The sequence below is a fragment of the Schistocerca piceifrons genome, unplaced genomic scaffold, assembly GCF_021461385.2.
Source record: "Schistocerca piceifrons isolate TAMUIC-IGC-003096 unplaced genomic scaffold, iqSchPice1.1 HiC_scaffold_1772, whole genome shotgun sequence".
Classification (NCBI taxonomy): Eukaryota; Metazoa; Arthropoda; class Insecta; order Orthoptera; family Acrididae; genus Schistocerca; species Schistocerca piceifrons.
In genome coordinates, this window is record NW_025727648.1 from 362,294 (window position 1) to 377,268 (window position 14,975).

The following is a 14,975-nucleotide window of genomic DNA, read 5'->3' on the forward strand; positions in this document are numbered from 1 at the left end:
TTTGCGAGAGCATTTCTTAAATACCGAACCCATTCATAATTTTTTATATCCTTGACCGCTTTTTTCGAAAGATCTACGTTAGAAGGGGCTGTTACAAAATTCTTTTGCCTCCTGTGAGGATCGAACTCACGACCTCTGGTTTACTAGACCAGCGCTCTGCCACTGAGCTAAGGAGGCGCCGCCTAGTTCACATTTCGGGTACTTCAATCTTATGGACCAGTCAATCGGAGCCCTTCAGCTGGAAACGCACCGCATTAGCGACCATTATTTGTATTTAGTTAGCACAGCTGCTGCTTTCCTACACATCTCACACGATATCGATGTACGCCTAAAATTCCAAAACAACACTTTTATTTCATTTCAGAGCTACTTTCAGCTTCAAAAACCATTCCTCTGATATTCATACGAAGCTAGGCATCGTCGTAACCCGTTACGTTCATTACGCAAGGCTCACGAGAGGGGCGCAGGTTGCATCCGCGTAGACACAAAATTTTGCGCCGCCCAGCGTGGGGCTCGAACCCACGACCCTGAGATTAAGAGTCTCATGCTCTACCGACTGAGCTAGCCGGGCTCCACACAACGCGTCACGAGCCATACAGTATTTATGCGACCTGCGACCATCTATGGAAGATCCTTTTGACTACAGCTTATTTCCTGCTGCCACAAATGAGCTACAATTCCTATTCAATGAAATAAATTTTCCGAAAGGCATCAAATCTACTTGAAATGATACGTGGCTATCAGCACCATTATTCAACACACATGCTCGACTGTGCGCAGACGCCTGTGGCGCAGCTCTTGGGTCCTGAGTCAGACGCAGTAGTTCCAAAAATCTCTCCTGATCGGCACTGTGCCGAAAATTTCGCTACACAACCCCTTTGTCTTGCTTGAGCTTCAGGTAGACGCCGGTTTGCAGCCAGGAAGCGGACAGCAGCAACTTTCAACTAGATTTGTAGTACTCAAACAACTCAGTAAAACAGAATGCATCTTTTGCAGAACTGGAAAAACTCGACCGTGATAGGATTCGAACCTGCAATCTTCGGATCCGAAGTCCGACGCCTTATCCATTAGGCCACACGGTCACTGGCGCAATATGCTTCCCCACACACACCTCATTGTCGCCATTTGTACGCTTGCCGGAATGAATTTCCCATCTTTGACGCAATTCTCCATCTCCAATTTCAGTACTAAAAAGGCGACGCTACTTCTTGCTGTGTCCCATCGCAAGTTACATTCAAGCCCTTGTGACGCTGATCAAACAAGAGGTTGCAAATCAGCTTCAATTGCTTACTGCCATCTCAGTCGCTTGCAGAAGGTGCCTCACCCTATGTCATACAATGGCGAGTTGCCTCTATTACCAAAGCGGCGGCGGCGCCGACGACGACGACAACCGCGAGGGTCTCTACCAGGGGTAGAAAATACATCACAAGAACTAAGTATTCCACGTCGGCATTCTCCGGAGACTGCCAAAAGCAGCAGTTTCTGGTGCCTACTTTAATAGCACCATTCGCACTATTCATTTGCGAGAGCATTTCTTAAATACCGAACCCATTCATAATTTTTTATATCCTTGACCGCTTTTTTCGAAAGATCTACGTTAGAAGGGGCTGTTACAAAATTCTTTTGCCTCCTGTGAGGATCGAACTCACGACCTCTGGTTTACTAGACCAGCGCTCTGCCACTGAGCTAAGGAGGCGCCGCCTAGTTCACATTTCGGGTACTTCAATCTTATGGACCAGTCAATCGGAGCCCTTCAGCTGGAAACGCACCGCATTAGCGACCATTATTTGTATTTAGTTAGCACAGCTGCTGCTTTCCTACACATCTCACACGATATCGATGTACGCCTAAAATTCCAAAACAACACTTTTATTTCATTTCAGAGCTACTTTCAGCTTCAAAAACCATTCCTCTGATATTCATACGAAGCTAGGCATCGTCGTAACCCGTTACGTTCATTACGCAAGGCTCACGAGAGGGGCGCAGGTTGCATCCGCGTAGACACAAAATTTTGCGCCGCCCAGCGTGGGGCTCGAACCCACGACCCTGAGATTAAGAGTCTCATGCTCTACCGACTGAGCTAGCCGGGCTCCACACAACGCGTCACGAGCCATACAGTATTTATGCGACCTGCGACTATCTATGGAAGATCCTTTTGACTACAGCTTATTTCCTGCTGCCACAAATGAGCTACAATTCCTATTCAATGAAATAAATTTTCCGAAAGGCATCAAATCTACTTGAAATGATACGTGGCTATCAGCACCATTATTCAACACACATGCTCGACTGTGCGCAGACGCCTGTGGCGCAGCTCTTGGGTCCTGAGTCAGACGCAGTAGTTCCAAAAATCTCTCCTGATCGGCACTGTGCCGAAAATTTCGCTACACAACCCCTTTGTCTTGCTTGAGCTTCAGGTAGACGCCGGTTTGCAGCCAGGAAGCGGACAGCAGCAACTTTCAACTAGATTTGTAGTACTCAAACAACTCAGTAAAACAGAATGCATCTTTTGCAGAACTGGAAAAACTCGACCGTGATAGGATTCGAACCTGCAATCTTCGGATCCGAAGTCCGACGCCTTATCCCTTAGGCCACACGGTCACTGGCGCAATGTGCTTCCCCACACACACCTCATTGTCGCCATTTGTACGCTTGCCGGAATGAATTTCCCATCTTTGACGCAATTCTCCATCTCCAATTTCAGTACTAAAAAGGCGACGCTACTTCTTGCTGTGTCCCATCGCAAGTTACATTCAAGCCCTTGTGACGCTGATCAAACAAGAGGTTGCAAATCAGCTTCAATTGCTTACTGCCATCTCAGTCGCTTGCAGAAGGTGCCTCACCCTATGTCATACAATGGCGAGTTGCCTCTATTACCAAAGCGGCGGCGGCGCCGACGACGACGACGACGACAACCGCGAGGGTCTCTACCAGGGGTAGAAAATACATCACAAGAACTAAGTATTCCACGTCGGCATTCTCCGGAGACTGCCAAAAGCAGCAGTTTTTTTTTTTTTTTTTTTTTTTTTCTTTATTGTTATTTTCAAACCCGTACAAACAGGCAGGCTGTCAGCAGCATGGTACGCCGCTCTTCAGCCGTAGAGGAGATAAAGATAGAACAGAAAGAATACACAAATGTGACATAACGGTGGGTAATAAAACAGTAGACACATAAAGACAAACACGGAGCCGTTCACACTTGACGAAAATTCACTACAAACTGTTGTCACGACGCACTAACACTGAAGATGGCGATGGCACAGGTGAACGATGGAGGATGACGGGAACACTGAACACGAAACACGACGGCACTCACGAGACACTGATGGCGACGATCTCCGGCGCGCGAATGTCCACTCAGCGTGTACGAGTCCGGGGACCTGCCAAGAGAGGAGGTGGAGGAGGAGGAAGGGGAAATGGGAGAGGGGAGAGCAGAGATGCCATGGGCAAAGGAGAGAGGGGGAGGGAGGTAGGGGGAGTGAAGCCCGGAGGAGAGGGTAGGAGGGAGGGGGGAAAGGAAAGAGAAGGGAAGGGAAAAGGGGGGGAGGGAGGGTGCCTGAAGGAAAGGACACAGGAGGGGGGGGAGGATCAAAGTTGATAGGAGGGGTAGATGCAGGGGAGGAGGACATCATCAGGGAGGGGGAGCTGGCGGAAACCACCTTGGGAGAGGGTAAGGAGGGTGGAGAGATGGAGACCAGGTGGGACGTGGGAGTACAGGCGCGGCAGCGGGCGGGGGTGGGAGAGGATCGGGGAGACGAGCGGGTGAGGAGGATCGAGTTTACGGGAGGTGTATAGGATTCGTATCCTTTCGAGGAAGAGGAGGAGGTGGGGGAAGGGAAAAAGCAGCAGTTTCTGGTGCCTACTTTAATAGCACCATTCGCACTATTCATTTGCGAGAGCATTTCTTAAATACCGAACCCATTCATAATTTTTTATATCCTTGACCGCTTTTTTCGAAAGATCTACGTTAGAAGGGGCTGTTACAAAATTCTTTTGCCTCCTGTGAGGATCGAACTCACGACCTCTGGTTTACTAGACCAGCGCTCTGCCACTGAGCTAAGGAGGCGCCGCCTAGTTCACATTTCGGGTACTTCAATCTTATGGACCAGTCAATCGGAGCCCTTCAGCTGGAAACGCACCGCATTAGCGACCATTATTTGTATTTAGTTAGCACAGCTGCTGCTTTCCTACACATCTCACACGATATCGATGTACGCCTAAAATTCCAAAACAACACTTTTATTTCATATCAGAGCTACTTTCAGCTTCAAAAACCATTCCTCTGATATTCATACGAAGCTAGGCATCGTCGTAACCCGTTACGTTCATTACGCAAGGCTCACGAGAGGGGCGCAGGTTGCATCCGCGTAGACACAAAATTTTGCGCCGCCCAGCGTGGGGCTCGAACCCACGACCCTGAGATTAAGAGTCTCATGCTCTACCGACTGAGCTAGCCGGGCTCCACACAACGCGTCACGAGCCATACAGTATTTATGCGACCTGCGACCATCTATGGAAGATCCTTTTGACTACAGCTTATTTCCTGCTGCCACAAATGAGCTACAATTCCTATTCAATGAAATAAATTTTCCGAAAGGCATCAAATCTACTTGAAATGATACGTGGCTATCAGCACCATTATTCAACACACATGCTCGACTGTGCGCAGACGCCTGTGGCGCAGCTCTTGGGTCCTGAGTCAGACGCAGTAGTTCCAAAAATCTCTCCTGATCGGCACTGTGCCGAAAATTTCGCTACACAACCCCTTTGTCTTGCTTGAGCTTCAGGTAGACGCCGGTTTGCAGCCAGGAAGCGGACAGCAGCAACTTTCAACTAGATTTGTAGTACTCAAACAACTCAGTAAAACAGCATGCATCTTTTGCAGAACTGGAAAAACTCGACCGTGATAGGATTCGAACCTGCAATCTTCGGATCCGAAGTCCGACGCCTTATCCATTAGGCCACACGGTCACTGGCGCAATATGCTTCCCCACACACACCTCATTGTCGCCATTTGTACGCTTGCCGGAATGAATTTCCCATCTTTGACGCAATTCTCCATCTCCAATTTCAGTACTAAAAAGGCGACGCTACTTCTTGCTGTGTCCCATCGCAAGTTACATTCAAGCCCTTGTGACGCTGATCAAACAAGAGGTTGCAAATCAGCTTCAATTGCTTACTGCCATCTCAGTCGCTTGCAGAAGGTGCCTCACCCTATGTCATACAATGGCGAGTTGCCTCTATTACCAAAGCGGCGGCGGCACCGACGACGACGACAACCGCGAGGGTCTCTACCAGGGGTAGAAAATACATCACAAGAACTAAGTATTCCACGTCGGCATTCTCCGGAGACTGCCAAAAGCAGCAGTTTCTGGTGCCTACTTTAATAGCACCATTCGCACTATTCATTTGCGAGAGCATTTCTAAATACCGAACCCATTCATAATTTTTTATATCCTTGACCGCTTTTTTCGAAAGATCTACGTTAGAAGGGGCTGTTACAAAATTCTTTTGCCTCCTGTGAGGATCGAACTCACGACCTCTGGTTTACTAGACCAGCGCTCTGCCACTGAGCTAAGGAGGCGCCGCCTAGTTCACATTTCGGGTACTTCAATCTTATGGACCAGTCAATCGGAGCCCTTCAGCTGGAAACGCACCGCATTAGCGACCATTATTTGTATTTAGTTAGCACAGCTGCTGCTTTCCTACACATCTCACACGATATCGATGTACGCCTAAAATTCCAAAACAACACTTTTATTTCATTTCAGAGCTACTTTCAGCTTCAAAAACCATTCCTCTGATATTCATACGAAGCTAGGCATCGTCGTAACCCGTTACGTTCATTACGCAAGGCTCACGAGAGGGGCGCAGGTTGCATCCGCGTAGACACAAAATTTTGCGCCGCCCAGCGTGGGGCTCGAACCCACGACCCTGAGATTAAGAGTCTCATGCTCTACCGACTGAGCTAGCCGGGCTCCACACAACGCGTCACGAGCCATACAGTATTTATGCGACCTGCGACCATCTATGGAAGATCCTTTTGACTACAGCTTATTTCCTGCTGCCACAAATGAGCTACAATTCCTATTCAATGAAATAAATTTTCCGAAAGGCATCAAATCTACTTGAAATGATACGTGGCTATCAGCACCATTATTCAACACACATGCTCGACTGTGCGCAGACGCCTGTGGCGCAGCTCTTGGGTCCTGAGTCAGACGCAGTAGTTCCAAAAATCTCTCCTGATCGGCACTGTGCCGAAAATTTCGCTACACAACCCCTTTGTCTTGCTTGAGCTTCAGGTAGACGCCGGTTTGCAGCCAGGAAGCGGACAGCAGCAACTTTCAACTAGATTTGTAGTACTCAAACAACTCAGTAAAACAGAATGCATCTTTTGCAGAACTGGAAAAACTCGACCGTGATAGGATTCGAACCTGCAATCTTCGGATCCGAAGTCCGACGCCTTATCCATTAGGCCACACGGTCACTGGCGCAATATGCTTCCCCACACACACCTCATTGTCGCCATTTGTACGCTTGCCGGAATGAATTTCCCATCTTTGACGCAATTCTCCATCTCCAATTTCAGTACTAAAAAGGCGACGCTACTTCTTGCTGTGTCCCATCGCAAGTTACATTCAAGCCCTTGTGACGCTGATCAAACAAGAGGTTGCAAATCAGCTTCAATTGCTTACTGCCATCTCAGTCGCTTGCAGAAGGTGCCTCACCCTATGTCATACAATGGCGAGTTGCCTCTATTACCAAAGCGGCGGCGGCGCCGACGACGACGACAACCGCGAGGGTCTCTACCAGGGGTAGAAAATACATCACAAGAACTAAGTATTCCACGTCGGCATTCTCCGGAGACTGCCAAAAGCAGCAGTTTCTGGTGCCTACTTTAATAGCACCATTCGCACTATTCATTTGCGAGAGCATTTCTTAAATACCGAACCCATTCATAATTTTTTATATCCTTGACCGCTTTTTTCGAAAGATCTACGTTAGAAGGGGCTGTTACAAAATTCTTTTGCCTCCTGTGAGGATCGAACTCACGACCTCTGGTTTACTAGACCAGCGCTCTGCCACTTTTTTTTTTTTTTTTTTTTTTGATCTCCTGCTTACATGGCAGACGCTCTATCCATCTTTTTTTTTTTTTTTTTTTTTTTTTTATGGTCCACGAAAACTTCAGTCCTGGATGTAGAGAAGAAACATACACCAAGGCGGTAAATCCCGAAACAGTATAAAAGAAAATGGCTCACACAGGTGTCCTTAGCCAACACCCTCTCTTTCAAATGTCAGGCTAAGCATATTTGCAAAATCATCACGGAGGCCTGGCAATCGCAAGCGCTGCCAGTAAGCAGTAAGCATGTACTGCCGAAACGCTAGGTGTCCATCGTCTTCATGACAACTGATGACAAAATGTACGAAATGTCCAATCAACCACATGACTGTATGGAGCTTCGTTCGCGGAAAAAAGGAGGAATCGGGCCGGACGATGATGTCAATAGTATAAGCGGCTTCAGCAGACCTAGTGACAAAAGCAAGTTGTTTCCTGAGCCAACGCCAATTGGCAAGGTGCCCGCAGCAGGTGAATCGATGTTCAAGGGTATCCAGGAGACCACACCGAGTACAGGTGTCCGTGTCAGAAAGTCCAATACGGTGCAGTCGTACATTGGTGGGAACCAAATTATTTATTACCCTATACCACGTGGACGCCACGGCCATAGAGTGTATCGGCAGACTAACATTCTTCCAGACGTTCCTCCAGGACACAGATGGAGACGCCAGTTCTATTGGATTGGGACCGGCCAGCCCCTCCCAGCGGGCAATCAAGCCCTTGGTCGTTGGCACCGGTCGCCGCAAGAAGACGTCACCGAGGTAACTCACCGCAATGTAAAACTCCCGAATGTGTTTCAGCTTAATATTTAGGCGTCCGACATCGACAGGTGGAGCAAGGCTCGCCGGACGCACAACAGTAAAAAGCCTGGATGTAATTGAAGTCTCTTCTTGCGTAACAATTAGAGTCGTTCGGCGGACGTACAAAGCAGACGCCTTGCGAGTAATGTCAGAGAGGCCCAAGCCTCCGGAGATACGCGGTTTCGTCATAACCTCGTAACGTAACTTGAATAGATGGCCCTTCCATATAAACCTGCTAGACAATTGGCGCAACCTTTTCGCCACCATCAGGGGAAGTGGGAACAGCTGAGCAACATAATAAGCTTTACATAGAACGTAAGTGTCTAAAATTCTGACTTTTTGCAAAATGGTAGCAGAGCGCTGCTCATGGACCATCAGAGCCCCCTGTATCTTCTCGGTGACAGATTTCCAATTGAGAGCCGCCATTTTTAGAGGACACCGATCAATGATAATCCCCAAGGACGTATGGCGATCGACAAAAGTGGCCCAAGGGACATCAGCATCGCGAAATCCTCGAATGTCAAGGAACTTACATTTACCCTGATTGAGACGCGCTCCAGAGACACGACAGTATGCATCAACTGCCCCTTTCAACAACCGGATATCATCACGTTGACGGAGGAGAACAACGACATCATCCGCATATGCCTTAACAGAGAGCTTCCCACCAGAGAGGGACATACCCTGAAGCTTGAGAGCAATAGTCCGAAGCAGCGGTTCCAGGGACAATACGAATAAAGACATAGAGAGCGGACTACCCTGAGGCACTCCGCGGCGGATAGCAATGGGCGGCGTCAGCTGCCCATTGACTGACACCCGAGCTGTTATTCCCCTATACAAATTGCCAAGAACACCACGTGATGAAGCGTTAAAACCTATTGTACCTAAAACATGATCTAAAAACACATGACTGACGTGATCAAAAGCCTTGTAAAAATCAAGGAAGGCAAAGGCACAATGTACGTTTGTAACCGCCGCAACCGAGACAACATCCCGATATTCGGCTACTGGTGTCAGAATAGATCTATCATGAAAACAACATTGATGTGCACCAATCACACCCCGAAGCAGAGAAGACAACCGGCTATTGAGCGCTCTAGCAGCTGTCTTGTAGTCAAAGTTCAGCAATGTGAGCGGACGAAGATTGGCAGCAGATAAACGACCAGAGGACTTCGGAATTAAAACAATTTTCCCTACTTTAAAATCGGCAGGCACATCCACCCCCCTGACAATCTCATTTAAAATCTGCGTAAAAATGCCACCCAAAAGAGGCCAAAAACGGAGATAAAATTCTTTAGGCAGGCCGTCTGGACCCGGCGATTTACTGGACGGAGAGCGAGCAATAAAATCGAAAACATCATCTACCTGGAACTCCCGGAGAAATTCGCCGTTCGCGTCAGGCGCGATCGTCGCAGTTAGATCCCCAAGGACATCATCCGAAAGAGACTCACCAGAATCATCGGCAGAATATAGACTAGTATAATACTGATGAAGAGCACGAACCATTTCCTCCTGTGCAATAAGCTGTCGTCCATCATCCACCGTAAGAGAAGAGATGAAGGAGCGACGACGACGAGTCTGATGCCGTAGCAGGTGGTACAAGGATGTCAGTTCACCTTCAACAAGAGAGTGAGGTTTCGACTTGACTCGCAGACCATCCATCTGTCGTCGTTTAAGGCTCAAGAGCTTGGCTTTAATACGACGAACATCATGGATCCGCAGAGGAGAGGTACCCGCCGCGTCATATAGTTCACGCAGGACAGAGTAGTAATATTCATACGTGTTCTTAAAATCACGCGCCCTTGCAGCACAGTAAAAAATCAAAGTCTGACGAATCTTGGGCTTGGCAAACGCAGTCCACCAAACCAGCAAGGAGGGGTATCGCGGGACAGAGCGAAGACATCGCTCCCACACGCCACTTATAACATCATCCATAGCACTGTCGGCAAGGTGGGAAACATTTAACATCCACTGGGAACGATAAAGTTTTGCAGGTTGGTGACTAAGATTTACAGTTGCAGTAAAAGCACAATGGTCAGAAAAACTAGTAGGAATAACATCGACAAAAAGAATTTTATCACATAAAAAATCAGATAAATAGAATCTGTCGAGTCTACTGCATGAGGACCCGGTAAAAAACGTATATTTCACCAGGGTTGGATATTTGTGTTCCCAAACATCACGCAGATGCATCGTACGAACTAAGTCATGTAAATCACGGCAATAATTAAAATTGGGGGACTGGTCTGCAGGGCGTAAAACACAATTAAAATCGCCTCCGAGCAGGAGACTCCGAGGACTCTGGCGCAAAAGATAAATAAGCTCTTCTTTATAAAAGCGCGATCGAGCCACAGTGTGACCCGAACCAGAGGGGGCATACAAAACAACGAGGCGGAGATCAAAAAGACGACAACCAATCCCACGGCCAGAGTCAAGGAATTCAATGTCAGTAATAGGAATGCCCTCTCGAAAGAAAAGAGCAGTTCCTGTTGAATATTCCGGCGCGACATTAAAAGCAGTTTGAAATCCAGGTAGAGAGAGATCAGAAAACAACACTTCCTGCAAAAACACTACGTCCGCACAGGCGTCGTAAATAAACTGCCGCAAAGAGGCAATGCGAACGTCGGACTCAATACGGTTAACATTTAAGGTAAGAAAGGTGTATGCTTGAACCATAGACAGAAAAGCGAGAAAACAAATCACCTACACCGACGCACCAGCGTCACAGTCCATACCAGGGGTGACGGAGGCATCCGAGGGAGGGGGACTGCTACCCCGTTCCGCGGATCCCTTACGTTTCGGTTTTTTACGAACAGCATTAACGTTCGGCTGAACGCGTAACTTGCGTCGGCTGACGGGCAAGGAAGCTTCAGCCGCCGGTGACGTAAAAGGGTCAAGTTCTGTATCCGACACCACCCGCGCCGGTCCACATGCGGGATCCGGGGTCGCGGCGGAAACATCCGACGAAACGGAATGGTCAACACCTGCACTAGCTTCCGGCAAACATGGACTGCACGGAGGCGAAACGTGAGCAGGAAGGTCCGAGGCCGCAGAGTTGGAAGGAAGCGGAGCAGCTCCGCTGGCAGAGGTATGGGGCAGCGAAGCAGGAAGTTGTCGCGGCTCCACTTGTTGTGACATCGAAGTCGGTTTGGAAGACGGCGCCAACAGGCCCGACCGACGACCCGACTCGAGAGAAGCTGCGTCGGAGGCCGGAGGGGGGCCAGCAGCCGCCACCGGAACCGCTACCTCAGGAGGGCAGGGAGCAGCTACAGTACACAGTGGCTCGGAGGATGCCGGTCGCTCGGACTGGGGCATCTCAGGGAGATCCTCATCCGTACTATTTCCATCGTGTGGGCGACGCCTCTTATTATTCAAAAGTGGCACACCCACCTGAGGGACAGACGGAACAACATCAGATTTAGCACGCAAAGGAGGAAATTCTGTGTCAGGGGTGCGCAAAACCTGTGGCGGGGCGCTACTACCACTGGACTGTGCTACACCAAGAGCAGAACCACCTGCAACGAGGTCAGCGACCGTTAACTTGCGACGCTGTTCGAGAGAATTTTTTAAAACAAAAACCCTCCGCGGACAGTCAGTACGCACGTGACCACTTTCATTGCACAAAAAACAGGTGCCAACCTGACCACTATATGTTACATGGACACGATATCCACCGATCTGCAGGTGAGATGGAATATTCTGCTTAATGTGCATTTCGACTGAACGAATACCACTGTAACATTGCAGGCGATGTTGGCTTGACCAGCGTTCAAGGCGAATGCTCTTTACATCACCGTACTTTTGTAGACCCTCCTTAAGATAGACATTATCCACCTCCGGTGGAAGGTTGTAAACACGAACATTGGTATACGTGATGGAAGCATTGGAAAGCAGAACGGTACTTACAGAATCATCCCGATGCCGAAAGAGAACTTGATGACCATATTTAGAAAGAATTTTATCAACCTGAAGTGGGTCCATGAACTTAACAAAGAAAACATACAGTTCGGTATCAAAATAAGCAGTGTGCACCTGATCCGAATGAACACCAAAGGTATCTACCAACCAATCATGAATCTCAAGGGAACTAGGTTGCACATTGCGGGTTGACTTGTCGAAAGTAAAACTAACTGTAGCCTGACGAGGAATAACCTGGGACGACATTTTCAAAATAGGCGGTCGAAACCGCTACACACAACACACTGAAATAAGGACAGAAAGTAACACAAGGTACGAAACAACGACGGAGAAACACTCACAGAAGTTGCAACACAACACGTAAACAACGATAGTCCACTATACGTAACGCTACGGCGGAGCGGAAGACTAGGCACGTCCACACTGCACGGCGTCTAAAGCGGAACTGGCTAAGGAGGCGCCGCCTAGTTCACATTTCGGGTACTTCAATCTTATGGACCAGTCAATCGGAGCCCTTCAGCTGGAAACGCACCGCATTAGCGACCATTATTTGTATTTAGTTAGCACAGCTGCTGCTTTCCTACACATCTCACACGATATCGATGTACGCCTAAAATTCCAAAACAACACTTTTATTTCATTTCAGAGCTACTTTCAGCTTCAAAAACCATTCCTCTGATATTCATACGAAGCTAGGCATCGTCGTAACCCGTTACGTTCATTACGCAAGGCTCACGAGAGGGGCGCAGGTTGCATCCGCGTAGACACAAAATTTTGCGCCGCCCAGCGTGGGGCTCGAACCCACGACCCTGAGATTAAGAGTCTCATGCTCTACCGACTGAGCTAGCCGGGCTCCACACAACGCGTCACGAGCCATACAGTATTTATGCGACCTGCGACCATCTATGGAAGATCCTTTTGACTACAGCTTATTTCCTGCTGCCACAAATGAGCTACAATTCCTATTCAATGAAATAAATTTTCCGAAAGGCATCAAATCTACTTGAAATGATACGTGGCTATCAGCACCATTATTCAACACACATGCTCGACTGTGCGCAGACGCCTGTGGCGCAGCTCTTGGGTCCTGAGTCAGACGCAGTAGTTCCAAAAATCTCTCCTGATCGGCACTGTGCCGAAAATTTCGCTACACAACCCCTTTGTCTTGCTTGAGCTTCAGGTAGACGCCGGTTTGCAGCCAGGAAGCGGACAGCAGCAACTTTCAACTAGATTTGTAGTACTCAAACAACTCAGTAAAACAGCATGCATCTTTTGCAGAACTGGAAAAACTCGACCGTGATAGGATTCGAACCTGCAATCTTCGGATCCGAAGTCCGACGCCTTATCCATTAGGCCACACGGTCACTGGCGCAATATGCTTCCCCCCACACACCTCATTGTCGCCATTTGTACGCTTGCCGGAATGAATTTCCCATCTTTGACGCAATTCTCCATCTCCAATTTCAGTACTAAAAAGGCGACGCTACTTCTTGCTGTGTCCCATCGCAAGTTACATTCAAGCCCTTGTGACGCTGATCAAACAAGAGGTTGCAAATCAGCTTCAATTGCTTACTGCCATCTCAGTCGCTTGCAGAAGGTGCCTCACCCTATGTCATACAATGGCGAGTTGCCTCTATTACCAAAGCGGCGGCGGCGCCGACGACGACGACAACCGCGAGGGTCTCTACCAGGGGTAGAAAATACATCACAAGAACTAAGTATTCCACGTCGGCATTCTCCGGAGACTGCCAAAAGCAGCAGTTTCTGGTGCCTACTTTAATAGCACCATTCGCACTATTCATTTGCGAGAGCATTTCTTAAATACCGAACCCATTCATAATTTTTTATATCCTTGACCGCTTTTTTCGAAAGATCTACGTTAGAAGGGGCTGTTACAAAATTCTTTTGCCTCCTGTGAGGATCGAACTCACGACGTCTGGTTTACTAGACCAGCGCTCTGCCACTGAGCTAAGGAGGCGCCGCCTAGTTCACATTTCGGGTACTTCAATCTTATGGACCAGTCAATCGGAGCCCTTCAGCTGGAAACGCACCGCATTAGCGACCATTATTTGTATTTAGTTAGCACAGCTGCTGCTTTCCTACACATCTCACACGATATCGATGTACGCCTAAAATTCCAAAACAACACTTTTATTTCATTTCAGAGCTACTTTCAGCTTCAAAAACCATTCCTCTGATATTCATACGAAGCTAGGCATCGTCGTAACCCGTTATGTTCATTACGCAAGGCTCACGAGAGGGGCGCAGGTTGCATCCGCGTAGACACAAAATTTTGCGCCGCCCAGCGTGGGGCTCGAACCCACGACCCTGAGATTAAGAGTCTCATGCTCTACCGACTGAGCTAGCCGGGCTCCACACAACGCGTCACGAGCCATACAGTATTTATGCGACCTGCGACCATCTATGGAAGATCCTTTTGACTACAGCTTATTTCCTGCTGCCACAAATGAGCTACAATTCCTATTCAATGAAATAAATTTTCCGAAAGGCATCAAATCTACTTGAAATGATACGTGGCTATCAGCACCATTATTCAACACACATGCTCGACTGTGCGCAGACGCCTGTGGCGCAGCTCTTGGGTCCTGAGTCAGACGCAGTAGTTCCAAAAATCTCTCCTGATCGGCACTGTGCCGAAAATTTCGCTACACAACCCCTTTGTCTTGCTTGAGCTTCAGGTAGACGCCGGTTTGCAGCCAGGAAGCGGACAGCAGCAACTTTCAACTAGATTTGTAGTACTCAAACAACTCAGTAAAACAGCATGCATCTTTTGCAGAACTGGAAAAACTCGACCGTGATAGGATTCGAACCTGCAATCTTCGGATCCGAAGTCCGACGCCTTATCCATTAGGCCACACGGTCACTGGCGCAATATGCTTCCCCACACACACCTCATTGTCGCCATTTGTACGCTTGCCGGAATGAATTTCCCATCTTTGACGCAATTCTCCATCTCCAATTTCAGTACTAAAAAGGCGACGCTACTTCTTGCTGTGTCCCATCGCAAGTTACATTCAAGCCCTTGTGACGCTGATCAAACAAGAGGTTGCAAATCAGCTTCAATTGCTTACTGCCATCTCAGTCGCTTGCAGAAGGTGCCTCACCCTATGTCATAC

General features: G+C 48.3%; 17 non-coding genes across 17 annotated transcripts; all 17 read right to left on the bottom strand.

The window, feature by feature from the left end:
• Positions 1-105: 105 nt before the first annotated feature.
• Trnat-agu lies at positions 106-177 on the bottom strand. The gene has a single exon. It is a non-coding gene; the product is annotated as a tRNA-Thr (tRNA).
• Positions 178-498: 321 nt separating this feature from the next.
• Positions 499-571, bottom strand: Trnak-cuu. Its single transcript has one exon. It is a non-coding gene; the product is annotated as a tRNA-Lys (tRNA).
• Positions 572-1,009: 438 nt separating this feature from the next.
• Positions 1,010-1,082, bottom strand: Trnar-ucg. The gene has a single exon. It is a non-coding gene; the product is annotated as a tRNA-Arg (tRNA).
• Positions 1,083-1,624: 542 nt separating this feature from the next.
• Positions 1,625-1,696, bottom strand: Trnat-agu. Its single transcript has one exon. It is a non-coding gene; the product is annotated as a tRNA-Thr (tRNA).
• A 321-nt stretch (positions 1,697-2,017) lies between these two features.
• Positions 2,018-2,090, bottom strand: Trnak-cuu. The gene has a single exon. It is a non-coding gene; the product is annotated as a tRNA-Lys (tRNA).
• A 438-nt stretch (positions 2,091-2,528) lies between these two features.
• Trnar-ucg lies at positions 2,529-2,601 on the bottom strand. The gene has a single exon. It is a non-coding gene; the product is annotated as a tRNA-Arg (tRNA).
• A 1,393-nt stretch (positions 2,602-3,994) lies between these two features.
• On the bottom strand, positions 3,995-4,066 carry Trnat-agu. The gene has a single exon. It is a non-coding gene; the product is annotated as a tRNA-Thr (tRNA).
• Positions 4,067-4,387: 321 nt separating this feature from the next.
• Trnak-cuu lies at positions 4,388-4,460 on the bottom strand. Its single transcript has one exon. It is a non-coding gene; the product is annotated as a tRNA-Lys (tRNA).
• A 438-nt stretch (positions 4,461-4,898) lies between these two features.
• Trnar-ucg lies at positions 4,899-4,971 on the bottom strand. Its single transcript has one exon. It is a non-coding gene; the product is annotated as a tRNA-Arg (tRNA).
• Positions 4,972-5,512: 541 nt separating this feature from the next.
• Positions 5,513-5,584, bottom strand: Trnat-agu. The gene has a single exon. It is a non-coding gene; the product is annotated as a tRNA-Thr (tRNA).
• A 321-nt stretch (positions 5,585-5,905) lies between these two features.
• On the bottom strand, positions 5,906-5,978 carry Trnak-cuu. The gene has a single exon. It is a non-coding gene; the product is annotated as a tRNA-Lys (tRNA).
• A 438-nt stretch (positions 5,979-6,416) lies between these two features.
• Trnar-ucg lies at positions 6,417-6,489 on the bottom strand. The gene has a single exon. It is a non-coding gene; the product is annotated as a tRNA-Arg (tRNA).
• A 6,129-nt stretch (positions 6,490-12,618) lies between these two features.
• On the bottom strand, positions 12,619-12,691 carry Trnak-cuu. Its single transcript has one exon. It is a non-coding gene; the product is annotated as a tRNA-Lys (tRNA).
• Positions 12,692-13,129: 438 nt separating this feature from the next.
• Positions 13,130-13,202, bottom strand: Trnar-ucg. The gene has a single exon. It is a non-coding gene; the product is annotated as a tRNA-Arg (tRNA).
• A 542-nt stretch (positions 13,203-13,744) lies between these two features.
• Trnat-agu lies at positions 13,745-13,816 on the bottom strand. Its single transcript has one exon. It is a non-coding gene; the product is annotated as a tRNA-Thr (tRNA).
• Positions 13,817-14,137: 321 nt separating this feature from the next.
• Trnak-cuu lies at positions 14,138-14,210 on the bottom strand. The gene has a single exon. It is a non-coding gene; the product is annotated as a tRNA-Lys (tRNA).
• Positions 14,211-14,648: 438 nt separating this feature from the next.
• Trnar-ucg lies at positions 14,649-14,721 on the bottom strand. The gene has a single exon. It is a non-coding gene; the product is annotated as a tRNA-Arg (tRNA).
• Between the last annotated feature and the right edge of the window lie 254 nt (positions 14,722-14,975).